The sequence below is a fragment of the Notamacropus eugenii genome, chromosome 1, assembly GCF_028372415.1.
Source record: "Notamacropus eugenii isolate mMacEug1 chromosome 1, mMacEug1.pri_v2, whole genome shotgun sequence".
Lineage (NCBI taxonomy): Eukaryota > Metazoa > Chordata > Mammalia > Diprotodontia > Macropodidae > Notamacropus > Notamacropus eugenii.
In genome coordinates, this window is record NC_092872.1 from 147,827,847 (window position 1) to 147,855,273 (window position 27,427).

Sequence of the window (27,427 nt, forward strand, 5' to 3'; positions counted from 1 at the left end):
GTCAGGGAAGACATCCTGGAGGAGGTAGCACCTGGAAGTATGATCTTAAAGGATGAATAAGCTTTGGCTAGGCAGAAGAGGGAACCACCCACGAAGGGGTATGGAGGTAGAATGAGGATACCATGTTCATTGAAGAGTGAGGAAAGAGTGAATTCAATAGAGGATAAACATTGGGGAGTAGTAAGAAGTGAACATTGGTTTGGTCATGTGGGACATCAGAGTATCTAATCACTAATCTTGAGGTCAATTAGCTTCTTTGCTCTTCCTATAAACTTTTTATTCAAAGGACATATCATTCTCCACTAAAGGAATATTTGACAATTTTTTACATTGCATCAAAAACCATCTAACTAAAGCCAGCCCATATGTTGAAATTAATTGGATTATCCAGACAAAAATTAGGCTCTTAATCAAGGCACTGACATTTTTAGACAGTGTCTATGCACCCCCAAATGAGATAGAGGGCTACAAAAATAATTCAGATAATTAAAGATGAAAAAGCCAAACTATTTCAGTTATTTCCTCCATTTTTTAGGTAAAAGTACACGTGGTCCTGGAGCAGCTAGGTGGCACAGTAGAGAGAACACCAGGCCTGAGTCAGGAAGACTCTACCTACCTCATGACTTTAAATCTGGCCTCAAACACTTATTAGCTATGTGACCCTGGGCAAGTCACTTAACCTTATTTCCTCATCTGTCAAATGATTCAACTCATTTTACCAATGGGGAAACTGAGGCTCAAAGCAGTAATTAATTTATCCAAGATCACCCGACTCAGTCCAGTGCATTTCCCAATAGTATACATTATAATTTCTGCTTTTAAGGCTATAAAGTCTTTTATTTTATAAAAAAGGGAGGAAAAATAGCATGACCTTGACTTACTAAATAATCACTGTCCCTTTACATTTTATTCAGGAAAAAGTGATTTTGGTATAGTCAGTTGTTAGTTATCTATCTTGCATAAAAGAATATGGTACCAATGGAAAGAGTACTGGCTCTGAAGTCAGGTTATGTTGGTTCAAATCTCACTTCTGCTTCATATTTCTGTGATCTTGGGAAAGTCGTTTGATATACATGAACCTCAGTTATCTCATGTATAAAATGAGGTGGTTAGACTAGGTGACTTCTGAGGTCCCTCCCAGTTCTAAACCACTGATTCTAGGATCCCCCAAAAATGATTTCGTGTATATATCTCCTTGAAGAATGTCTGAGATTTGTCTTCTCCTGCATTTTGTCTTTGTATCCCTAGATGCTAGTATAATGCCTGGCCCATAGAAGGTGCTTAATAAATGCTTAGTGAAGTGATAAATTGTTTATGTAAAGGGAATAAAGCTATATAGTCCAACTGGAACTAGTCTAGGCAATTGCTGACTTCTGCAAACTTGGGTTAGATTATTGGTGATACTAAAAGATACTAGAAGAGTATGGAAAGGAGGTGAATAATCAGATATCAGAGAAGGAATGATGCCTTAAGTCAGCACAGATGTCCCTGTCTCCCTGTCACTGTCAGTATTACATCTGTGTTTGAAAGCACCCCAAAGGCATTATCTACTGAGGCAGTAGAAGAGTTCTCAATTTTTAAGGCTAGGGTTACAAGAACAGATGAAGACATGAATCTGACATGAATTCTGACATCCTGGAGTAGAGTTCTAGCTACCCTAGAGCAGTAGTTCTTAACTTTTGTGTGTTGTGTATCTCTTCTGGTGGTCTGGGGAAGCCTGTGGATCTCTCATGAGAATATTTCTTTAAGGCATAAAGTAAAATATATAGGATTAGAAAGGAAAGCAATTATATTGAAGTGCAATCATCAAAATATTTTGGGGGAAAAAAACAAGTTCACAGACCCCATGCCCTAGCAGAACTATATGGGATTGAGGAGGTAGCTAGATGGTGCAGTGGATGGAGTGTTGGACCAGGAGTCAGGTAGGCTTGAGTTCAAATAGTGTCTCAGACACTTACTAGTTTGATGACCCGGGGTAAGTCACTTAACCTCTGTCTACCACAGATTCCTCATCTGTAAAATGGGGATGATGATGTTGCAAGGATAAAATGAGAAAATACTTAAACAGTGCTTTGCCAACCTTAAAGTGCTCTATAAATGTTGATCATGCTTTCCATAGAGTTCTCAGATAGTATTGTGAGTTAATTACATGTGTCCAATTCCTATTTTGCAGGGAGGTGGGAAGGTTCTTCTGCTAGATTTTTTGGTAGCACTTTCTTCTGTTCCTGTGCTGTGGCTGGGAAAATGAAGAGAGAGAAAATAGACTCAAGCCTTTAGAAGGGATTTCTGGCTGCTCCTGGGGACTGAATGGGATAGACAGTCTGTGTTGTAGGCAATGAGCGTTTCTGCTTTTACTGTGCATTTACTAATCTAATTAAACTTTGTGTTTCAATTATGACCTTGACTAAAGGTAATGAATGAAGCAAGAAGCTGAGAAAGGAAAAGCAGAGGTATAGCTAAGTAGGTGAGGGCTGAGTCAGATGGTTCTAGATAAGTGGTTCTAGATACGAACCAGGTAATATGGGTTGGGGAAAGAGAAAGGTGCTGGTTGATTGAAATTTACATATGTGTATGTATGTATATGTACATATGTGTTTGTATATATGTATATATATATATATCTTGGATCATGACTATTTACAAGATGCGTATTCATTTTGATTGTTGTGTTGACAACACATTAGTAAGCCATGATCTGTGAATTAGCTTTCCAGGTTGTCTTCACAACATACACAGGTGCCTAGACACACACATGTCCCTTCTGTTACCAGTGTAGATTTGCCCAGGATTTCTTCTTTCTCAATACATCCTTATTAACAGGACTGACCTAAGCAGTTCACAGGCGAAAAAGTGGTCCTTAACTACTCCAGCATTTTTACAAAATCAAAATCTAGTCATGTTCTGGTCAATTTAACAACCGGTTTACAGGACACACTTTTAAATTTAATCTGCATTTTTAACATTTTTCTATCATTTTCCTAGATAATCAAGGAAACAATAAATTAAGCCTAAATTTGTAGCATTTGTCTATTTCATTGAAATTTACCTGCTGACTCTCACAAGGTGGTAAAAGCAGGCTCCAGCAAACATAGCCCACCTATGGAAAACAGCTGACTGCAGTGACTATCTGACTGATCACAGGAAGCCACAGGGCAAAGAGCTCTCTTTTAGAATGCAAGGGGTTTCAATTCTAGTCCAAATGACTATTAATGGGTTTCATAAGCTTTTGAACAAATCACCTAACCTCTTTGAAACTCAGTTTCCTCATCTGTAAAGTCATTTGGAAGGTTCCTTCCAACACTAGCATTCTTTCATTTTATGGTTCAGTACAAACTATAATTTAAATGTCTGTGCACACCCTAGGTTTTTACTATGGAAGGCTATTTGGTTTAAATACATATTCAAATATTTATCTCCATATTTAGACTCAGCATGGGGTTGTTTTTGGCATGTGGGTGGAAACTCCATTTGCTTGTTTTTGTACAGGATTTTAAAAAAAATATAACTGAAAGATTTATTTTGTTCAGCTACATCTTTTCAAAAAAAAAGAAATTTAAGTCAACAAAGATTCCTTAAGTGCCCACTATGTGCTTAGGCACAAGAGTTAAATAAAAAAAAAAAAAACCTGCCTTATTTTGAGAAAAAGGGAAAATCAAGTCCTCTCTGTAACACACACAGAAAACACCTACTTGCAACATTTAAATATCAAATCTTATTAACATCAAAACTGAGGCAGATATTTAAAAGATTTCAAACCCCTGCTTTTTTTCCCTCATTCTGAGCTGAGTACTAGGCAGTACTCATACTTATTGTTGACAACAATAATCCAGTTCAGAAACACTATGGGTACTGATCCTTGACGGAAATTTGCTTGCGGCTGCTTTCTAATTCAGAGTTATCTTTTCTTTTAGTGTCTCGTGTCTTTTTTAACTATAAAAGTAAAGATGTGCTTTAATTCACCTCTCTGAAACTGTACCTTACTCCTGAGATGCAGTCAAGGAGATCTTCTCCAAGTTCCTATAACATTTACTGCTCTAATTATATAAACACTACTGACCACATGCTGCCTTGTGTTTCCATCATGTCTTTTTTTTTTAGTCATCTAATTGACGATCATAGCAGTAATACTAACGATAACTGACCTTTATATAGCTCTATAACATTTGCAAAGCATTTACTTGGATCCATTCCTGTGATCCTTAGAACAGCCTTTCCAGGTAAGTCCTATAATAATTATCCCTCCCTGTTTCATAGATGAAGAAGCTGAAACTCTAAAGGGTTAAAGTTATTTGGCCAGATAGTAAATATCTAAGACTGAATTTGAATTTAGGTCTTTCCAAGTTCCAAGTTCAAAGCTTTGTCAACTGAGGTCATATAATCTCTCCATTGCTTGATATTTCTTTGCAATACCCCAAATCATTGATACTCTTCAGGTAGAAATCAGTCAATCAGTCAGTCAATAAATTGCCTACTATGTGTCAAGATTGGGCTAAGCAACAGAAATATACATACAATAGTGAGATAGTCCTTGCCCTCATTCTACTGGGGAGCCACCACACAGATGAGAAAATATAGGAGCCATACAAAATAAATACACCTACGTAGGTTTGGGGAATGGGAGACATCTTGGGGAGGTGTACTAACAATTAGGGGATTAAGAAAGACCTTTTGAAGGACATGGCACTTGAATAGAGCCTTAAAAGTAAGGACTTCAAGAAAGGGAGGAGGGAAGGGCAACTAAATGTTAGCATATGTGTTGGTGCTAAGTGAAAGGTGCTAAGGGGCCATTACTTAATGGAGTAACTTTAGAATTCAAAGAAACCTTTTTTTTTTTTACAGTATTTGAATGATAGGTTAAAATAATGTCTATGGATTGTATCATATGTAGTATTACTGCAATTCCTTGGATTTTGAAAAATAACAACATACTATATAGCTGGGCTGTACATTCTTCTGATCACTGGACAGCCATGGGAAATTTATGGGGAGTAATTATTTAAGGGGTAGAATAGCATGGGTGGATTTTTCTTTGTCTTTCTTTGTATTTCTTTCTGGAGACAGATAGGGCTGGCTGGTGTGTTATACACTATAATCCCATCTCACTGGGGTCAGACTTTGAATTGAAGCAATAGCCTAGGAAAACTTCTAATGGCTTAACTATGCCTGACAGAAAGTCTCTTCCTGAGATTAGCTCAGCTTTACCTGTTCTGCATTCTAAATGTGTGCTTTGGGATTAGTGATGACAGATTTGTTAACATTTTGTTTATTGATTTTGAAATGGTAACAGACCGAAAGGAAAAGTGTATTTGGCCAGAACATTTGGATGGATACCTCTTGGCCCTCAGAAGTTCAGGCAATGATTGCCAAGTTTGGGGCTGCCCTGTTTTTTAGAAGCAAATTGAAATCCATGGAGTGAAAGTCATAGAGTTTAAATAGTTTTAAATTCTGCTAAATTCAATAAGCATTTATTAGGTGACTACTGTATGCCAGGCATTTTGCTAAGGCTAGAGGGTCAGGGTACATTGATTAAAATTAAAAACTGTATTTCTCTTTTGTTATATTTGGTTTTGTTTAGCTTTTCTCATGCTTTCTCCCATTTGTTTTAACTCTTTTATGCAACATGACTAATGTGAAAAAGTGTTTGATAAGAATGTGTAGAGCTCATATAAGATTGCATGCCATCTCGGGAAGGGGGAGAAAATTTAAGGCTTATGGAAGTGATTATTGAAAATTGAAAACAAATAAATAAATTTGGAAAATTTTTTTAAAAATGAGAGATTTTGAACATCCAAAAAAAAATGAAAACAGTATCTGCCTTCAAAGAATTGTTATTCAGTCAAGGAAACAGCATGCAGATGAATAAATAAATACAGAACAATCTTGTCAGAGAATAGAAGTTGTCAAGGATTGGGTTTAGAACCCATTTGGGTTTAGAAAGAAAAAATGAGAGAAGTTTCCAGAGAGGCCTAGAGTAGGCTGAGTACTTGAAATGAGCCTTACATGCGACTAGGCATACCAAGAGGTAGAAATAAGGGAAGAAACCATTCTTGGCATGGGAGACAGCAGCTTGCCTCAATGCCCAGATGCCAGAGACGCAACCTTAAATATAAGCAGTAGGCCAGATTAGCTAGAATGCAGAGTATAGGGTACGAGATGGAGTAAAGGGAAGACAGACTAAAAAGATAAGACCACATTGAAAAGGACCTTTATGCCAAACAGAGGATTTTGTATTAACAGCAGCATTAAAACCAAGTCACAATAGCTAGTACACACATATACATGTGTATGTGTGTATGTGAATACACGCACATATATACATATATACACGTATATATACAGTACTTTAAGGTTTACAAAAGACTCTTTTTACAAATTTTACCTTATTTAATCTTTACAACAACCTTGGGAAGTAGATGCTATTATTATCTGCATTTTATAGATGATAAGACTGACGCAGACAGAGGTTAAGTGACTTTCCCAGGGTCACGCAGCTAATAAGTGGCAAAGGCCATTTTTGAGCTCAGGTCATCCCGACTCCAGCTCTCTATCCATTACACCACCTATCTCATCCTAGAAGTCATGAGGAACCATTGACATGGTCAGAATTGAGATCAGCGGTTTTGTGGTTTATGGATGATGGAATGGAGGAAAGAAAGGCTGTAGGCATTAAAAGTTGCCCGGCATTCATGGAGTTCATGGTGTTAGAGCTAGAAGGACCTTGAAACATTTAGTATATAACTGTGGGAGGGAATCTCAGAGAATTAAAATGACTTACCTAAGGTCATTCAGCTCATAAGTCTCAGGCTAAGGACCAGAATTCAGTTCTTCTGCTTCCTAGTTGAATGTGCTTTCCACTCAACCATGCCTCCTAGAGATGGGCTGTGAATTGATTCATTAACATTTGTAAAGTACTTTGAAAAGTAACCTCAATCCTAATTTTTCTTGCTCTAACCAGGCCCTGCTTTATACTTAGGCAGAGCTCAATTCATAGGGACTTGGAGTTAATAAGACATGAGTTCAAATTCAGCCTCTGACACTGACTAGCTATGTTACCTTAGGCACGTCACATAACTCCTCTCAGCCTCGTCTATAACATCTATAATAAAATGGAGACAGTCATACTGCCGACCACCCAGGGCTGTTGTGAAAATAAAATGAAATAATATGCTTTACAAACCTTAAAGCCCTACATAAGTACTCATTATTTTTGGTGTTTTTATTATTAGACGCACAGAGGGCTTCCTCAACCTCAGAGTAGATGCTATACCAATATTAAGTGTCTGACACTAAGCTGAAGCTTTGAATCCCCTCTTAAAATGCAAATTAGCTTAATATTAAAGTATCATCACTCACTAACCTCTTAGCACCAGTTAGAAAGTGTTCAGCTTAGAGTACTGAGGCCTGGATTCCAATCTGGCACTTAGCAGCTGTGTGACCTTGGACCAGCAACTGAACTTCTCTGGGTCTCTGCTCTTTCTTCAATAAAAGAAGGGCCAATAGGTTAGCAATAGCTGGCCTTAGTATGGTGCTTTGAAGTTTGTAAGATGTTTTATACATACTACTTCATGATCTTCACAAAATCTCTGGAAGGCAGTTACTGCCAGTGTTATTATCATCCCTATTTTGCAGATTAGGAAACTGAGGCCTCGCTGCTTCAGGGAAGGGAGCTAGCTTTTGATACGTACCAGTCCTGTGACCCTGAGAAGTCACTTAATCCCTCCGTGCTATAGGCAACTCTCTATAAGTTCAATTCTATTTATTAAGTGCCTATTATGTACCAGACACTATGCTACGTGTTGAGGACACAAAAAGAAGCAAACGACAGTCTCTGCTCCTCTCCCCACCAGAGTCTACAATATGTGTGTGTGTTTGTCTTTCATTGCCAAAGAAGACCATGCCATCAGAGAAATAATGACAAGACTTGCACTTGACTTTGTTTTGAGTGAGGGAAGGCTGAACAGGTCACCAGCCTCATTTTCCTCCAGAGCCATCTGAATCCAGTGACCAGATATTCATCAGGATGACTGGAGAGGACCCAGGATGAGTCAATTAGAGTTAAGTGACTTGCCCAAGGTCACACAGCTAGTGAGTGTCAAGTGTCTGAGGTGAGATTTGAACTCAGGTCCTCCTGACTCCTGCACTGGTGCTCTGTCCACTGCACCACCTAGCTGCCCCTAGCCTACAATACAACAAGAGAAACAGTGTCAACAAATACATACAAAGCAAGCTATAGGCAGGTTAAATAGGAAATAATTAATAGGGAGAAGGCACCGGAATTATAAGGGTTGAAAAAGGCTTCCTGTAGGAGATGGGACTTGTCAATTTTAGTAAGGACTTGCCAGTTGCGGAGAAGATAGTCTGTTGCATTAACAGAAGGTGTTTTCTCAGGAGCTATGTATGCCAATGAAATCACAGGCCTACTCCTGCTCCTGGTCCCTTGAAGACAGGGTGGTGTAGTACAAAGAACACAGGACCAGGGTTCAGAAGAGCTGGATTCAGATCCTACCTCAAACACTGGCTAGCTGGGTAAATGTTGAGGGTATCAAGTATTGAACTCCGTAAACTCTACATGTTTTAGCTCTAAATCTGTGAGACTGTGAGCTATTAATTATTCAGTAGCAAGAAAGGCAGGGTTCTTAGAGAAATCATTTCCCCTCTCACCTCAGGGCGTAGTACTCATACCCTCTTCTGGAAGAGTAAATTAACCTTCACTGGTAATGATGACCATTCCAGCCAGCTGAGGTGGGGGCTGGGATTATGTCTCACTTATAAATAGGCAGTGAGAAGTGAAATAACTTGGTCAAAATGACATCTGAAAGGTCAGCTTTTGGGCAATTACTGACGTTCTACTTCCTACAACGCCCATTTAACGACAGCTTAGAAAGAATAGGAAATAATGTCACCTTGTTAAGAGAGAGAGGAATGACTAATATAGGATTGTCTTATCCTTAAACCTGATGGAAGCCAGATACCTATTCAGCCTGGAGATGTTGAGATAAGGGGGACAGGAAGGTGCAGCTGAATCAATTGCCATCAATGGGACCATCTAAAACCCATTGCACACGTGCCTGAAAATCTGCTCTTTCAGCTTATGATGCCAAGCTGTGACCAGGACTCAAGGGGGAAAATTAACTAACCGAAGTCTATTAAAATGGGCTTTGAAACCTAAGGTCTTGAAGCTCAGTATGGATCTAGGTGGGGAAAGGTATGGCCCCAGAAGAAGGGTGATGGAGTGCTAAAAATAAGTTGGAGTAGAGAGTGTCTCCATAGTCAGTTGGGAACTGATAGGTATTCAATGGTCAACTCAAGGATGTCAGAGTCAGCAGCTTAGTTGGAGAACACATCAAATCAGATCCTAATTGGCTAGACATGACCAATGTCCTACATTCACAAAGTACAGAAATAAAAATGGAGTCACTTCAGGAAGTCCAATGGAGTCAGCCAAGAACTGTTCTCAGACCCCAAGCCCTTAGGTGATTTTTTTTTTTGTCTTTGTTTTTTGTGGTCTAGTGCCCAGCAGTGTTACTCCCTCCCCTGGTCCAGCTGCCACAGTCTCTTTTGTAAGGCTAGTAATGTTAACATCTAGGACATTTCAGCCTGTCAGAGGTCACTGTTGTTACAAATTTTAGAGTGAACATTTCTAGTAATAGGTGAGACATGAAGTCTACTGCAGGCTACACTTTGAAGCTGGAGTCTTGAGAAGCCATGATACATTTTCCAAACAGCTGAGAAAAGCGACAGGTCTTATCCTTCTCTTGTCTCACTGTGGCTCTGACTTGGGTCTGCCTCATCAGGCAGAACTGGTAAAGTTTTGAAGAAGGTAAAATTTGTCTGAGGACATTACCCATTCCTTCAAAATCCTTTGGCCTTTTTTTCTGCCTCATGTGTCTTCTCACTCATTATGCTCCTAAATATACAGGGCCTAGTACCCTGCTTTACCCTTACCCCGTTGTATCTACCTATCACTCAAGCAATCATTTATTAAACACCTTCAGTATGCTAGGATCCGCGATTATAGAGCTAAAGTCTGTCCTCTCAAAAGACCTGATTTTTAATCAGGGGAATGAGTTATGCATATATAAAAACAGGGATAGGACTGACGATTTCATTATGGGGAACTCCTAGGTGAAAAAAATTCCCTCTACCAGGACAATCTGGCTGCATCTTATAACTTTATAGAGTATGCTGAAATAAATGACTTAGTCAGGGTCCTTATTTCAAATCTATTGTCACAGTTGTCTGTGACTACATGTGGCACAGGGTAGTTAGGGAGAGATGGAACTAGCAACTGCTGGGACCAGGGAAAGATCCCTATAGAAGGAGGTGCGCAAGCTCCACTTCAGCTCATAATGGGCATTTCTGTATCTCCTCTGCAAATACAGTTACAGAGAAATTATTCTATAATTATTAGTCTTAGTTATCTGAAATTTAAAGAGATTATATGACTCACTCATGGTCATACAACTAGTAGATGAGGAAGGATTTGAACCCAGGTCTCCTGACTCCAAATACACCAGTCTTTTGCCAGGTCATCCAGTGGTCTATGGTAGTAGTGAATGGGAATGAATTACCTTCCCATTATGTTGATAATGTATTTGCTTTTAATGATGCTTTCTGGAGATAGAGCTCTCCAAAGGCGTGACTCTAAGTAACGGAATTTCAGGCATTATGGGTGGATATAAGGAGATTAGGGAACCTCTCAAAACAAATCCCTTAAGAAAAACTCTACTATTTTAGGTTTTTCTTTTATATGGAAGGCCACATAGAAGAGAAGGAAAAATACTGGATTTGAAGTCAGAGGGTTTGGGTTTGAATCCTGGCTCTGTCTTATTACCTTGGGTAAGTTCCTCAGCGTCTCTGGGCTTTAAGTTCCTTATCTCTAAAAGGAGAGAATTGGATTATATGACTTTTATGGTCCCTTTTAGCTTTATGTCCATGATCCTATGTTGCTATTGTGTTTGTCCCATTGAAATCAGACCCTCTCAGACCCTGCATGCTATTTCCTAACTCTTACGAAGACCACCTGACTTTGTATGGCAGGATGCCTTGTTTTCTTCTGCTTCAGGTATCCCTGGCGACAGGGTTTTTAACATGTTGACCAAAAGTGATGATTCATTTGCCTTGTGTAATCTCTAGTTCTTCTGTCTGGAATCTCCTCAGGGTTTGTGGGGGCAAAGGCTTCCCCTGGCTGTCTCTCCTTTTTGGAGCAATAGGCAAGGGGTAGGGTACTACCGTAGGCTAGGGAAGGAGTCAGGTAGGAGCAAGGCTGACAATAGGGTGTCAGAACCATGTACTTAGACATCAGTGGCTTAATGCCTTTCCCTGGAACTGATGCCACCTTTCATTCATCCCAGCTCTCTGAGACTGTCGTCAGTCATGTTGCTGGGGTGTGGAAGAGGCCATGGGGTAAAGACTCCATGCAGCACAGTGATTCAGGTCTGGCTAGAATCAACATGTTGAAGCCTTTCCAACCAATTCAGAAGAACATATGATGAAAAATGCTATCTACCTCCCGAGAAAGAGCTAATGGAGTCTGAATGCAGATCGAAGGATACTTTTTAAACTTTATTACTCTGTGGGGTTTTTGTCTGTGTTTGCTTTTGCAACATGGCTAATATGTAAATATGTTTTCATGATTGTACATTTACAATCTACATCAAATTGTTTGCCTTCTCAAGGAGGGGAGAGGGAAGGAAGGAAGGGAGAGAATTTAGAATTTTTCCCCATTTAATAGTATTTTATTTTTTCCAATTACTCATAAAGATAATTTCCAACATTCATTTTATAAGCTTTTGAGTTCCAAATTTTCCTCCTTCCCTTCCCTTTCCTCACCTTCCTTAAGGTAGTAAGAAATCTGATATAGGTTGTACATGTACAATCATGTTAAACATATTTCCACATTATTCATGTTATGAAAGAAGAATCAGAACAAAAGGGAAAAATCCTGAGAAAGAAAAAAGACAAAACCAAAAGAAGTGAAAATAGTGCTTAGATCAGGATTCAGATTCTAGAGTATTTCTCTGGATACGGATGGCATTTTCCATCATGAGTCTTTTGGAATTGCTTTGGATCATTGCATTGCTGAGAAAAGCTGTCTGTCATAATTAATCACTGCACAATGTTGCTGTTATTGTGTACAATGTTCTCCTACTTCTGTTTACTTCATTCAGCATCAGTTCAGGTAAGTCTTTCCAGGTTTCTCTGAAATCCACCAGCTCATCATTTCTTATAGAACAATAGTGTCGCATTACATTCATATATCACTACTTGTTCAGCTACTCCCCAATGGATGGGCATCCCCTCAATTTCCAATTTTTTGCCACCACAAAAAAAACTGCTCTCAATACTTTTTGTACATATAGGTCCTTTTCCCTTCTTTATGATCTCTTTGGGATACAGACCTAGTAGTGGTATTGCTGAATCAAAGGATATGCACAATTTTATAGTCCTTTGGGCATAGTTCCAAGTTGCAAAGCATACCTTTTAAACTTTATTATTGTTTTTTTGTCTGTGTTTTCTTTCACAACATGGTTAATATGTAAATAAGTTTTGCATGACTGCACATGTATAATCTGTATCAAATTGCTTTCCTTCTCAAGGAGGGGAGAGGAAAGGGAGGGAGAGAATTTAGAACTCAATATTTTAAAGAAATGAAATTATATATATATAGTATGTATATAAATTTTCACTTTAAAAAAGTCTTTGCAGTAATCCTGAAAGTTTGTAGAGAGGATCTGTGGTTTAACTGTAGCATCCCAATTTGGGTATGAGAATGGAGGAGGTCTCCAACCTAAGCAAGCCCCAGAGGACTGGTAAAAGAACCTTGCCCCATTTATCCCACATGAAGCAGCCTCACTGTCTACCTAGGTCTAGAAGATACAGAGACTGAATGCTTTAATGTGATAAGTTTCTGTCACAGTCTTCCTCACATGCTTCTCATATGTCATTGATTTTTGCAAACCTACTTTTGACTTTTTTTTCCTTGCTGATCAGAGAGATGGAATTTAGATTTGCATTCACATGGGCTCCATAACCTGTTGTCTTATTTTACCAAGAAATGACCAGGGCCTAGCAAGGCATTAAGTATATAATTGGCAGTTGGTAAACCTTGGATAGGTTGAATTATCCCTGTCCCTGAATTAGCCTGTTAGCTAGTGCCACTCAATGTCTATCCCTTTCTCTTCAGACTATGCATGCCATTGCCTAGTGTTTGATGTTCTTTGACTCTTCCTCCCTACTACTTAAGTCCTAAGCTCATTTTGGATAAAGATTATTCCATTCTTTCTACTTGTATTTCAGCCTTTTGCACAGTGTCTTGCACATAGAAAACACTAAAAAAAACCATGTTCCTTAACTGAAGGAGACCATGGTGACCTTGAGCCCCAAAGTTCTAGGATTACTTGGATAAAGGGAAATGTTTAAAACAAATTGCATTCCAAATAGAGTTGATTCTTTCCTTTAGGAAGCATATACGCAGTTTTATGTAAGATAATATAAAGCTATTTGTAATTCATTCTTCACTTCATTCATGGTTTATTACCTTAAATGCTGTTTACTGATTCATCCTCACTTTCAGTATCCTTTTTACCAATCTAACCCCAAGTGCACCCTTTCATGTTTCTGAGAACTAAATTAAGTTCAGAGATGCTCACTATATTCTGGATCATCACTTCTGGCCCCTGTATAAACCAGGCTTATGTGGTTTCAAAGAGGGTTACATATCTTCTCTGGTGGGAGAAAATAATGTCCCAAACCAAGAGGAACAGAAGTAGAAAGGCTCTGTGGGTTGCCACTCAGTCTAGAACTTGCTGACTTTAAAACTAAAATTCTAATCCTGCTCTTTGAAGGACATAAAAATGAAAGGTAGCATGGCCTACTAGGCACAAGGCTACATCTGGAATCAAGAAGACTTGGGTTCAGATCTTACCTTATCACATACTGGCTTTGGGGTCATGGGCAAGTCGTAGCCTCTCAATGACCCAGACAACTCTCTTAGACTCTAAATGGCAGAGGAATTGCCATCTGTATGACTATAGGGTATTTCCACATCTAGAGTTCCTACACTGTTGAAATCACAAGTTGGTACAAAGGAAAGACTCTAGTCCAAATGTCTGTATTTTAAGGATTATACCCGTCTTCCTCTAACTTTGCCATCTTCAAAATGATCATTCTCTGATATGCCATATTCCTCTATCCAGATTTACTTCCATTTAATGAACATTTATTGAGTGACTACTGTATATATTAGGCACTGTGCTGAACACTAAAAATACAAAAACAGAAACATCTTAATCATCTGGTTAAATGAGGAAATAAAGCTCAGAGAGATTGGGTGATTTTTTTTTTTTTTTACTTTGAAGATGGCAATGGAGGAACCAAGCAGCCATCTAAGGATTCAGTAGTATTTGGTGTTGCTCCAGCATTGCCTGGGTAATGGAAGCATTTTAATCTTTTCAGTTTTCTCGTCAGCACCTTCTGGTTGCCTTGAATCCACAGAAAGGAGGGGAGGTGGACAGACACATCCTGCATTCTTGTATTCTGTGTCACTGTCTGGCTGTATTACCAATCAATTTACCAGCAATGGTATATTAAACAATTAAAACCATCTCTAGCTCGCTGATTGACAGCACATCTAGTCGGTGACACTGGGAGAGAAAGTAGGAGGTGACATTTACCTCTTGTAAATTTTAAGATACTTCAGGTGGAGCAATGCACTTTTTTGGGGTCCTTGAGTATTTGGAAGCCTCCTTTCCCTCATGCTCCAGGCTTCTGCTAATCTATAATCTTTTTCCATAATCAGAAACCTTGAAACATTATGCTTTAGTCCTCACTACATATTGTAGCTGTTTGCCTATGTGACCCCTGGTTTTTTTTTTTTTTCTGTATCATCCTAAAACCATGCCAAATTGATCTGAATTCTAATCTTGGTCAATGTATCCTTAAATTTAATCCCAGACAAAGATATTCATCTCATTTTTCCCTGCTGTATTTTTTAAATTTGAGAAAACAGCACCTTTTCCAAATAAAAGTAACCATCTAAAAATACCTAGGTGGGAAGCTGATTGATATAAGGAGAATGAGTCCAAGGACTTTTAATTTTGACCCCAAACTTTTTTGTAGTCTTTGAATATCTTTGAAAATGTCTTGCTGCTTTATCTGTATTGTTTCTTCATCAATCACAGCTTAATAAAAGCCTCTCTGACCACCAGAGGAACATTAATGAATTAATACTTGTCAAATACTTTGTATATGCAGCTAAAGGAATGATACATAAATTAGAGTAAACAAGAGATTTGGCCACAAAGTAACAAGATCTCTTTAACTGAAGAATCAGCACAAGACAGCAAAAAGCATGTTAGATTTGGACTTGGGTTCTGGTTTCGAATTTCAGTTCTACCACTCCTCTGACTTAAGCAATCACAACTTCCATAGACCCCAATATGGAGTATAATATAGAGTAGGTAACTTCTCAGGATTCTTCCAGCTCTAAATCTATGACCCTGTGATCTAGAAGCAAAGGGAGAGAGCACCAGATCTAGTCAGGAAGACCTGAGTTCAAATACCACCTCAAATACTTCCTAGCTATGTGACCTTGGACAGCTCATTTACCCTCAGTCTGCCTCAACAGTAAAATAGGGATAATAACACCATGTACCTCAGAGGACTGTTGTGAGGATAAAATGAGATAATATTTGTAAGGTGTTTAGCACAGTGCTTGGCACATAGTAAACAATATATAAATATTAGCTATTATTGTTATTAGAGGGGATAAGAGAGACCCAAATAAAAATGACGCAAAATATAATGTGATAAATGCATGTGAAATGCACAAGCAAAATGTTCTGAATAGTTAAAGCTTTTAGCTGAGGGAGTTAGGGAAGATTTGATTGAGAAGGTGGCATTTCAGTTAAGCATTCTAAAGGGAGACTCCATCTTTGAAGGAAATCACACTTTGGACCTGTGTGAGTTCTAATACTCGGGCAGGCACAATGGATATAGCACCACGCCTGAAGACCTGAGTTCAAACCTGTGGTCAGAGACTTACTAGTTTTGTAACTCTGGACAAGTCCCTTGACTCTCTTTGCCTCAGTTTCCTCATCTGAAAAATGAGCTGGAGAAGGAAATGGCAAACCACTCCAGGATCTTTGCCAAGGAAAATCTCAAATGGGGTTACCAAGAGTCAGACACGACAGAAAACAACTGAACAACAACAACATAGTTGAAGTAGCTGGTTTTCCTTGTATGCTGACAGATCGTTATTGGGAGACTTGGCAGGTTATTTTATACTATTAATATAGCAACCTCAAAGTAGAGATTGTAGTACTGTTGATCTAATATTATTTACTTTTGCTCTAAACACTCCCACACCATTCAGGAGGTTCCCAAGCCAAGCCCATATTTCCTCTTATAAATCACTCCTAAGCAACAGAATTAAGAGCCATTCGACTAAGGCCAGCAATTGCCCAACTTGTGGCTTTTTCCATTTGCATGTTAATAATCTCGTGTTCTTTGGGCAGGAATAGATACCTTCAAATGTGACCTTGTACTTCAGGAATAGTGATAATTTCCATATATTTTCTTAAAATTGTATATACTACTACTACTAACAGTGGTAGTTAATAACGACATTTGAGATTTACAAATGAAATAAAGCATTAACAAAATATTTGACCCTGTGAGCTGGTGCTATGGATATTATCATTACCCCCATTTCACAGATGAGGAAACTGAGAGTCAGAGAGGTCAAGAGACAGAGGTTGTTTTCTAATATACCACAGTGTTCCTAGCAGCAAAAACATGCCTAATGTTATATGAAGTAAACAATGAAATATGTTCTCTATTTGGCCTACAGTAACGATAAGTAGTAAGAGGATAAATGGAGAAGAGGAAGTAGGTAAACATTCCAAACTACATTCAGAAATATTTCTGCCTTCATAGAGAATAGTTTAGAGACATTTTCCTAAAAGCTACCTGGTGGCCTTCAGTACCTATATTTAATCAGAATGAAGAGATGATGGCTAATTAGACTCCTTATGCATAGATACTTTTCTATTTACTCAGATAAATACACCAATGGATTAGAGCATATATGAAATAATACTGTACTGAATATTTTTAGAAAATTAAACTTTTATGGATGACCTGGTGTGTGAGCAATGAAAATCCCATAGCCTGCTTTGTGAACTGCATGAATGGTTCGCTTTTCAGCATTAGAACAGTGAGCAAGGGAAATTCTGCAAATGCAAGCCAAGAAGAAAAATCGTTATAGCCTTATCAGTCACTTGGGATAATGTTACGGAGAAAGTCAACATAAATACACGGAGACATCAACACATTTCCTATAAAGGCAGCAAGATACCTTTCATTTGATAACGTTTCATTGTGTTGGCTTTGAGGCCTAATTCAATTTTTTCGATTGATCTTTGTTGTGGGAGGTCATGTAATTTTACATCTTTGTGTGTATGGGAATAATGATATTTGGGCTACTTTTCCTCCAGGGTAGTTAGTGTAAGAATCTGGGTTATCAGTATAAGAATTATCCAAGTGTATCATATGGATATACAAAGTATTCTGAAAGTCTGAGTGCGGTTTAAAGCTTTAAGAACTACTCAAGCTTTTATAGCTTAAAACTGTGTTCAGATTTTTGGGACAGCCTGTATATTATACTTAATGGCTAATAATAATTGCTAACTTTTATGTAGCACTTTCATATTTGCAAATTGCTTTACATTTATTATCTCATTTGATCCTTACAACAGCTTCTGAGGTTAAGTACTGTTAATATCCTCATTTTACAGATGAGGAAAATGAAATTAAAAGAGGTTTTGACTTACCCTGTTTGACAGAGCCAGGATATATGAGGCAGGATTCAGACTCAGGTCTTCCATACTCCAAGTCTAGCATTCAATCTACTCTGATGACTCATGTTTCAAGGAAGTATATGTGTATATGCATACGCATATTTATATTTGCAGATATATACATATGTGTATATCTGTGTGTATCCATTTGGGAGTGGGGGTCTGGACCAGAGGTGGCAAACTCAAACAGAAATGGGAGGGGCACCATTAAACTGCATATTGATTTAGAAAAACATACTAATATTATCTGTATTCTGTTCTATTTTCACTCATTTTGTCAAATATATTTTAATCTGGCTCAGCAGCACTGGTGAGTGCGGCTCTCCATCTATTATCTTGCTCTATGACCAGCCTAATTCTTCCATACATTGGAAAAGTAGAAATGGGAAGGTTAGGAAAAGGCTTTCACAGCCAAATGGAGGACTTCATATTTGATCCTGGAGGTAAGAGAAAACCACTGGAGTTCAGTGAATAGAGAGGTTACACTGACCTTTGGGGAGATCACTTTCACAGCTGAGAAGAGGATGGACTGGAATGGATGGAGACTTGAGGTAGGGAGACCAACCAGTCCAGGCATGAGCAAATGAGGGTCTGCACCAGGGTGGTGGCAGTGGCAGAAGAAAGGAATATATGACAGAGGTTTCTAAGGTAGAAGCAACAAGAATTATCTACAGATTAGATGAGATGTGGAGATGGGAAGCATGAAAAAATGAGGAAGCAAGGATGACCAAAAGAAAAAAAAGAATGCTTTTTGGTATTTAATTCAATAAACAATTATTTATCAAGCAACTGCTGTGTGCCAGACACTATCCTAGATGTGGATACAAAAATAAAAATGAAACAGTTCCTGCCCTCAAGAAGCTTATACTATATTGAAGAAAAAAAATTGTTCACAGATAAATATGTAAAACACAAAATATATACAAAATAAACACATGTTATTTTGATGATAAATTAAAAGGTAATTTGAAGGGAAAGCACTAACAGCTGGTGAGAAGGAAATGAATTTTTAGTTGTCCTTGTTATATAAAAAAAAGACAAAATGGGCTTCATAGAAAAGTTCTTCCCTTCTATTCATTTGCATAAGTTTCTTTGAATGTAAGGCTATCTATATCTTCTATAATTATGCATTTAGATGTCTCTGTAATGGTGGGGTTTAAAAATTATGTGCTGGGCAAAGACCTTGTGAATTTGGCATTTGGTATTGTGCCCAGTACACCATTTGTCCTCTAAAAATTGTCAAGACCTAATGTTCTTTGGAAAGAGCAGTAGTAATAATGGGGAAGAGGTATTTTGACACATATACTGAATTGTGAACAAGGAGTACCATGCCCAGCTGCTTAAATGGAGATTCAGGAGGGAAAACTGTTGGGTGAAGCATGAAATGATATTCCTCTCATGAAAAGCCAACATTAATTGTGGGGCAACAGTGTATGGTGCATAAGGAATAACACAGTCAACTATGGTGCCTTTTTGGTAGAGGGATGTTTAAGTATCAGAATTGAGAAGCTGAACCAGATCTATGCTTCCTAGAGAGATCATCAGAATTGTCCTTCAATCATGTCGACCCCAGAACTTTAGGATATAGCCCTGTCCCAAGTATCTTAGAACTCTTTGATAAACCTTCACCATTAGACTTCAGTTTTATCCCATCCACTATTATTAATTGGGTATCAGAGGCTGCATGGCTCAGCAGGGACTTGAAGGAGGCAACAAGAGTTGGCCTATTAGGGCATAAGCCTAGAGAAGTTGTCTCATGTGTCATGAGAACACTTAGGGGGCCAAGAGGCCCTGCCAGCATGTAGTCCTCTAATATAAGGAACACACAGAACTATCAATGGGTAAGTGCTCCTTTGCTCCCCTCTAGAGCTCTGCTGGCATCATGGTCAACATATTGATAATTCAGCCACAGAGAATGCCTGCCGAAGAGTGATTCATAATTGGAACAAGGGTAAAGAATTTTCAAAATTCACATTACATTCCTTTAGTAGCCAGGGAAGAGAATCTCACCTAAGAGTTATCAAAGGCATCCTTCATTGGCGTTTGGTCTCAGAGAGGGCTGATACCTAGTCCTACTCTCCTGTTGAGCTGGGAAATGTTCTCCCATAGCTGACTGGGCTTCACTTGCTCAGTGGGGAAGAAAAGGTCTTCTGTTTCTTTTTTTCTTATTTTATTTTATTCTGAACTTAAGAAATAAAACAAGCATTTCCATAACATATTAGAATAGAAAAAAAAATCATATTACACCTGAAACAGTAAATGTCTTGTGTACAACTTGGTATTCCTTTTAAATATATAATGAAGTTCTCATGTAACTTCTTTTTTTTCTTTCTTACCCCCCCCATCCCAGAGATGGCTACAATTAGACACAAATATGTATATATACATGTATGTATGTGTGTGTGTCTGTGTGTCTGTGTGTGTGTGTATATATATATATACACAAGTCATTCTGTACATACTTCTGTTTATCAGTTCTGTCTTTGGATGCAGATAGCATCTTCCTTCCCAGGTCCTTTGGGTATTCATAATAGTCAAAATGACTTAGTCAATCAACGTTTTTCTTCAAACAGTATTGCTGTTACTGTATATAATGTTCTTTTGTTTCTGATCATTATTTCCTGCAAGGCTTTCCATTTCCAAAGAACACTTAGCCCAGCTCCAAAGTTATTCCTATGAAGGATTTAGGAGGAATCCAAAAGAGTTGAGCAGAAGTCTTACAGATTCAGCAGAAAAAGAAATAGTTGTAAGTGGACAGCCTCATCAATAAAGGCAAACTACCAGAAGTCCTACTTTCAGGAGGCCCAGAGATAAAAAACTAAATCATGTCCACATTCTTAATCATCAGCCACAGTTTCAGAACCACTACTAGGTATACTTTTCTCAGGGTGGGAGATGGAGTTGAATTATGAAGGATTAGATATTAGCACCTATAGAATGAGGTTGTAGGACATATCCCAGACATTCAGATCCCGTTTTTTACTTAATCTGTATTCTGTATGTGTGTCTGTTCATCCTTCATTGCTGAAGAAGACCATGCCATCAGAGAAATAAAGATATGACTTGCACTTGACTTTGTTTTGAGTGAGGGAGGGCTGTGCAGGTCACCAGCCTCACTTCTCCTCCAGAGTCATCTGAATCCAGTGACCAGATATTCATCAGGATGACTGGAGATGACCCAGGATGAGGCAGTTGGGGTTAAGTGACTTGCCCAAGGTTACACACCTAGTGAGTGTCAAGTGTCTGAGGTGAGATTTGAACTCAGGTCCTCCTGACTCCTGCACTGGTGCTCTATTCACTGCACTACCTATTCAATTACTAGATGGTAGTTGCTGGGGCTATAAAGACCAAAGTAATGATGATGGTGGTGATGATGGTGACAGTGGTGGTGTATGACACATACACAAGGGGGCCTGCTATCACGGGTTCTTAGATCTGCATTCATAAAAGGAAAGACAACTTTTGAAGGGTTAACAATCACTTTAATCAAACACAAGTATCATTCTTCTAACCAAGCACATATATCATTCATCTGGTTCAGGGGAGTCAACACCCTGAACTTGAAAGAAAATACAGAGAAATCAAAGATCAACAGATATGGCTTCCTCTGCCTGACCATAATCAATACATACATCACAATTCAACAGACAGGTCCAACTGTCTGACCACAGTTACTAGAGAGGGAAGCACCAACATCTGGGTTTTCAAAGGGAGGGGGGTGCTCCCTAGCAGCTTCCCAGAGTCCTCATCTGGACAAACAAACACCTCCAGTCAGTAAGCCCCCAAAGAAAAACCCTACCCTCAGAGTATTTATACACTTTCCAGAGCCAGAGGGCATGACTCTCAGGCCCAGTGAGTGCCTCAATAGAAAAAACAAAAGGTACTTGGGACCCTCCTACAAAACAACTCCCCTAATCAAACTTCCCTCAATGGGCAAGCCCATCCATGGGTGGGGAAGATCTTTAATCACATTCAAATAGAGACATTATACTTCTTGATTATACTGAAACAAAAATAGCAAAAGATCCTACTATGCTTGGCTTCAGAGGTGGTGGTGGTGGTGGTGGTGGTGGTGGTGGTTGAGGTGATGATGATGGTGAGGATGATGTCCCCGCCCTCAAGGAGCTTACCTTTTGTTCAGAAGGTAAAACATATGCAAATAAATAGATATAAAATGCAGGGAGTCCCAAAAGTCTTGGTGCAATCTTAGTGTTTAATAGCTTAAAACTTGACCAAGACTTTTGAGGTACCCTCTATGTACAAAGTAATAAAAAAATTTTCAAAGGGAGAAAGTAATCATTGGAAGGAGAGTAAAAAGAGAAGAGGCATCAGGAGCAGACTTATGTAAGAGGTGGAAGTTGAGCTCTGCTTTGAAGGAATTAAACATTCTAAAAGGGCAAGTACACATTTCTCAATATGCATCCTAAACTGGAAGTTCAGTAAGGACATGTTATTACTCAAATCAGCAAGCATTCTCACTGAGATACAAAATTAAAAAAAAATTTTAGTCCCTGCTCTCAAGGAGCTCAAAACTTAATAGAATCATTAGATGTCTCTGGTTCAATAATAATCATAGCTGGTATTTATGTGTTGCTTTACAGTGGGTGAACTGTTTTACATGTATTTTCTTATTTGACCCTCATGACAACCTTGTAAGGTGGGTGCTCTTTTTATCCCTATTTTATAGATCAGGAAACGAAGACTCACTGAAGGTAAATGACCTGCCAAGGGTTACACAGATATTAAGTGTCTGAGTCAGGATTTGAACTCAGATCTCTCTGACTCCAAGATCAGTGTACAGTGTACACTGTACCATTCTGCCTCTGGTCCCTTCAATGTTCTATGTACTCCACAAATGTTGATGGGATGATTTGAAAGGCTTTAATGACCCTATTAGATGAAAGATAGGAAGGCTATCTATTTCATCATTTTTATTTCTGAGCTGGTTTATTGGTAGATCAACCAAAAAAACCCCACAGGGATCCAGCTAATTGTGAATGAAACTCAAATGTTACTTTGATCAGTCGCTGTGTTTACAGGCTCTCTTTATAGCATAAGTCATGAAAAATAGAAAAATAATGGGCCAGATATTCTTGGTTCCCTTTGGGACCAGGTGATTATATTTTAAGAGAGTTTTCAAAATTTTCACCCTGCCAGTGACACCAGATGAGAACTTCCTGAGTGCTCAGTTCTGACAGCAGATACAAAAGAAGAAAATATTTTCATCCATTTCTCTACTGATCTCTTGTTACTCTGAGAGTTGGAGTGAAAAAAAATAATAAAAGGCAGAATCACAAAAATCTAAAAAGCCTGGCTTACACTCAAGCGTTGCCAATTCCTATTCTAGTTAGCGTAGCAAATGCCAGACTTCTGTGGTTATAGGGTGGAGGTGCTGGCACTGTAATTATTTGAGCAGTGAGGCTTGCAGACATTGACGAATAGTATCCAAATGATGAATGTTCAGAGTAGCTCACTATAGGTCATTGCCACCATCCATATACAAAGGTATAAACATAGGAACTCACCACCTGTGTCCACTCCTTTTGTACCTTTTCTTTCCCCAATCAAAGACCCAACTCTAGATGCAGGTCTCTCTTGAGGTCCAAAGGAAGTTCTTGCCACCAAGTCCTGAGCATTATCAAATGTCTCAGCATCAGAAACTGATATGATTTTATCATTGGAAATGACATTAAAGAAAAGGCATTACCGGTTGTTTTGCTGCTGCACCCTAAGGACTATAGGACCTTTCCATCTGACTTGTGAGCTGAAATTTTCCATATATATATTGTCCCTTCCATTGGAATATAAGCTCCTTGAGAGCAAGGGACTATCTTCCTATTTTATTTGTACCCCCAGCACTCAGGGCAATGCTTTACAAATAGTTAGCACTAAATGTAATCAATGTTTCATTCATTCATTCAATCACTCATTCAAAGAATCATCAGCAGTAGAACAACTGCAGATGTCCATGCATAGATCTGTCCAAGGTCTTTCAGTCTGGGACCCCAAAGCATAGGTGAGTATTTGGGGTTTACTTGCTATTGTGTAATGTATATCTTACAACGACTTCAATCAAATTAATTTGTGTTTCGGTTAGTTTGAACTGGTCTGTTCTTTGGGGATCTCGGCATGCTGCCAACTTGACACAGTATAGGCTAGAACAAGGATAGGGAACCTGTGGTCTCAAGGACACATATGACCCTCTAGATCCTCAAGTGCATTAGTCAAAGGGCCATACTTGAGTACCTAGAGGGCCACATATGACCTTGAGACTGCAGGTTGCCCATTCCTAGGCTAGAGAAAAACATTAGAGCTCTGATGGATCATCTCTCCCTTCCCTTTCCTTTGGCTCATTCATAACCAGAAATAATCCCTTCCTCTTCTTATTCCCAAGGAAAAAGTCACCTGCCTCTCTTCTCCTCCCCATTGTTAGACCATTCCAAATCTTTAGCAGCAGCAATGATGTGGGAGGTTATAAAGCCAGCTCTTGTTTTGTGTGGTTGAGGGGTAGGTAATTAGGTGATAAAGAGTTTCTTGGTATAAACTCCACAAACAGATTTTCTTTGCATTTCTTAGCTTGAAGTTTTATTTAATTTTCTTTCTAAAGGGGCATCATAGACCAAGGGTGACCTTTCTATGAGAGTGGAAAAGTTTAGAATGGCCTGATTTCCAATTATTATTTCCAATAATTATCCTAGCAATTAATCAATTGATATTTATCAAAAATGTTCTATGTGCCCAGAGTGGAACATGTAAAGGGACTAGATAGGATACAGAAGTATATGATAGGGTTCCTCCCCCTAGAAATCGAAGGGGATTAGGGACTAGACAATCTCCAAGATCCCTTCACCTCTACATCTATGATCCTATCAACTCACAATCTAGTTGGAGCTAATGCATGTTAAATCTCAGCAAACAATGAGGGAGAATATAATTAGAGCTAAGCAGTGTGGTAGAAGCCAATATAAGTACTGTCCTAATAAGGAGAGAAGGGGCAGCTAGGTAGCATTGTAGATAGCTTGCTGAGCCTGGAGTTAGGAAGACTCACCCTTCTGAATTCAATCTGGCCTCAAACACTCACTAGACCCTGGGCAAGTCATTTAACCTCTGCCTTACTTTCCTCAATTGTAAAATGAAGAAAAGAATAGCCCTTATTTTTCCAGGGTTATTGTCAAGCTCAAATGAGTTAACATAGGCAAAGTGCTTTGAAAATCTTAAAGCAATATGTAAATGTTATTATTATTGGCTATATTTATTACAGAAAATGAGTTCTTTCTCTTTCAGCCCTGCTCCTTCCCCATTCCTCAGTCCAGTTATGGACTGTTAGTCCAGTTACTCTTGGAGGGAAGAGATAGCTATAGAATATTCCTGGGACAGCAGAGAGAGGAGTAAGACTAAGATTATGTGAAAGAGTAGTGGAGAAATAAGATAGAATTTGATTATATAAGGTCTCAAAAGTGAGACAGAGAGGAATTTAGATGTGATGCAGTAGGAAATAGGCAATAATGAATATTTCTTTGTTTCAGGGGAGGGTAAAGTTAGCATGATAAAAGAAACAATAGTCGGGAAGTGTTGTCTTCCCCAAGTATCCCAGAGCTTCAATGGCACAGTTGCTTACTGCACAATCCATTAGCTCAGCTATATAATGACCTAAATAAACCATTTTAAGTGAGTCTAGAAAACTGGCAGATTGGCTATTTCCTCATTATTAGGTAATATAAGAAAGGCAGCATGGCATAATGGAGAGAGAGCTTAACTTGGGGGCAGGAAAAGCTAAATTCAAGTCCCACCTATGATACATACCAACTGACTGACCCTGGGCAAGTCACCTAATCACTCAGTGGCCCAAGAAACCCTCTATGATGACAAGCTACAGAGAGGGTGTTGATCTGAATTGATAGAGGAACTTCAAGAAAACTGGGCCCCAAGAGAGGAGATTTGTGTCCTTTCTCTTTTTTTGGTTCCCACTGTAATTCTGAGGAGAAACTACATGACAATAAATACCCCAACTGAGTGAGCTGGTAAGACTGGTTTTAAAGTCTCTCCATTCATCTGCAGGTAATTTACCTTAAATATGTTTGCCAGGATCTGCTTACAAGACTACCTTTAATCAGGTATGTCTGCTTGCAGATGTTTCAAGGAACAAGGGGATTTTGAAATTACCACTTTTAAGGTAAAAGGAAATTAAATGACCAAGACACACACACACACACACACACACACACACACACACACACACACACACACACACACACACACACACACACACACACACATATACTAAGGAAGAATCACTAGCCCTTTAGCCAAGAATGGCAAGGGGAAAGTACTTTACCTTTGTAGTCTGTTGTCCATTCATTAAGGAGATATTGCCAGAGTTGTAAGCATTTATCTGTTCAACATGGTAGGGCATTGGATAATACATTTAAAGAGTATCAGAGGTCAAATGATCCAACCCTCACACTTTACAGATGAGGAAACTGAGTCCCAAAGACACACAGTCTGGATTCAAACTCATTTCCTTTGATTTAAATCCAATGCTCTTTCCACTACTCATATATGGTCAACAACTGAAAGGCAGTAGCACAGTACTCCTCAGTAGAGGAGTCGATCATGCAGCCCATGGGCTGCATGAAGCCCATAACATTCCTGAGTACAGCAGAAACCAGATTAAAGTATAATTTGGAAATATTTAATAAAATAAATAAAAATATAACAAAATACAGATGATATTAATATGTGTCCCACACGTATCCTTATGTATCTGTTAGTGGCCCTCATTGCCATTTCAGTTTGATAACACTGCTTTACAGAGAGAACTGAGATAAGACCTATAAGGAAGTACGGAAAGAGCTACCAGAGATGCTTCAGAGTGAAATCAGAAGAACTAGAACCTTGGAACACTCACTTTTTATAAAAAGATAGCAAAAGAAAGAAAAAGGAAAATATTGTAAAAAATGGTAGAAGGACTTGAAGGACAACAGAGAACAAGGACTTTTTTCTTATTTGTTGATTCACTTAGTTCTATCATATTAAAAGACGAAGGGGCAGAGGAAGAGGATTGAGAGTACACTTTTACATTTTTTTATACATTTGTACATTTTTTTTTATACATTTAGTTGTTTTTGTCAACCATCTCTAAGTTTCATGTTTTTCTAATGGCAGAAATATTAATACAGACTGACTAATAGTAAAGAACATTTCTTTTGGTTAATGTTTCAGATAAGAAGATAAACACTTTCAAAATAATTTTTCAAACACAGAAGTTTTGCTAGCTTTCTTGACAGTTTCTCATATAATTGGAGATGTGAATATGAGAGAACAGAATTTGATTTATGGAGAATGTTTCGAAAATTCTACCTTCTTTTCAGCCTCTAGCAAAGGCACCTAGGCCACATGAGATTTATTAAGAGTCTAACAGTCACTAGGGGGAATCCCTGAACTTATTTGAAAGTGAACTGAATATAGTCCTTGAGGGCATGTTTTGGTAACGGGGAGGTAGAGCAGATGAGCCTAGAAGTTGCCTCAATATTCCTTCCTAAAGAAGCTTTCTACAAGACCATATT

The 27,427-nt window shown here is 38.6% G+C and overlaps 1 protein-coding gene and 1 long non-coding RNA gene across 2 annotated transcripts in view; both read left to right on the forward strand.

Annotated features, from left to right (window-relative positions):
* Positions 1-27,427, forward strand: part of RORA (RAR related orphan receptor A) — an 887,404-nt gene that overhangs the window by 284,690 nt on the left and 575,287 nt on the right. The window lies entirely within an intron of this gene.
* The window catches only part of LOC140508470 (uncharacterized), a 54,553-nt gene that overhangs the window by 25,625 nt on the left and 1,501 nt on the right, over positions 1-27,427 (forward strand). The window contains exon 1 of the long non-coding RNA XR_011968450.1: positions 1-25,882. This exon is cut by the window's left edge and continues 25,625 nt beyond it. This is a non-coding gene — a long non-coding RNA (uncharacterized lncRNA). The remainder of the gene's footprint in view (positions 25,883-27,427) is intronic.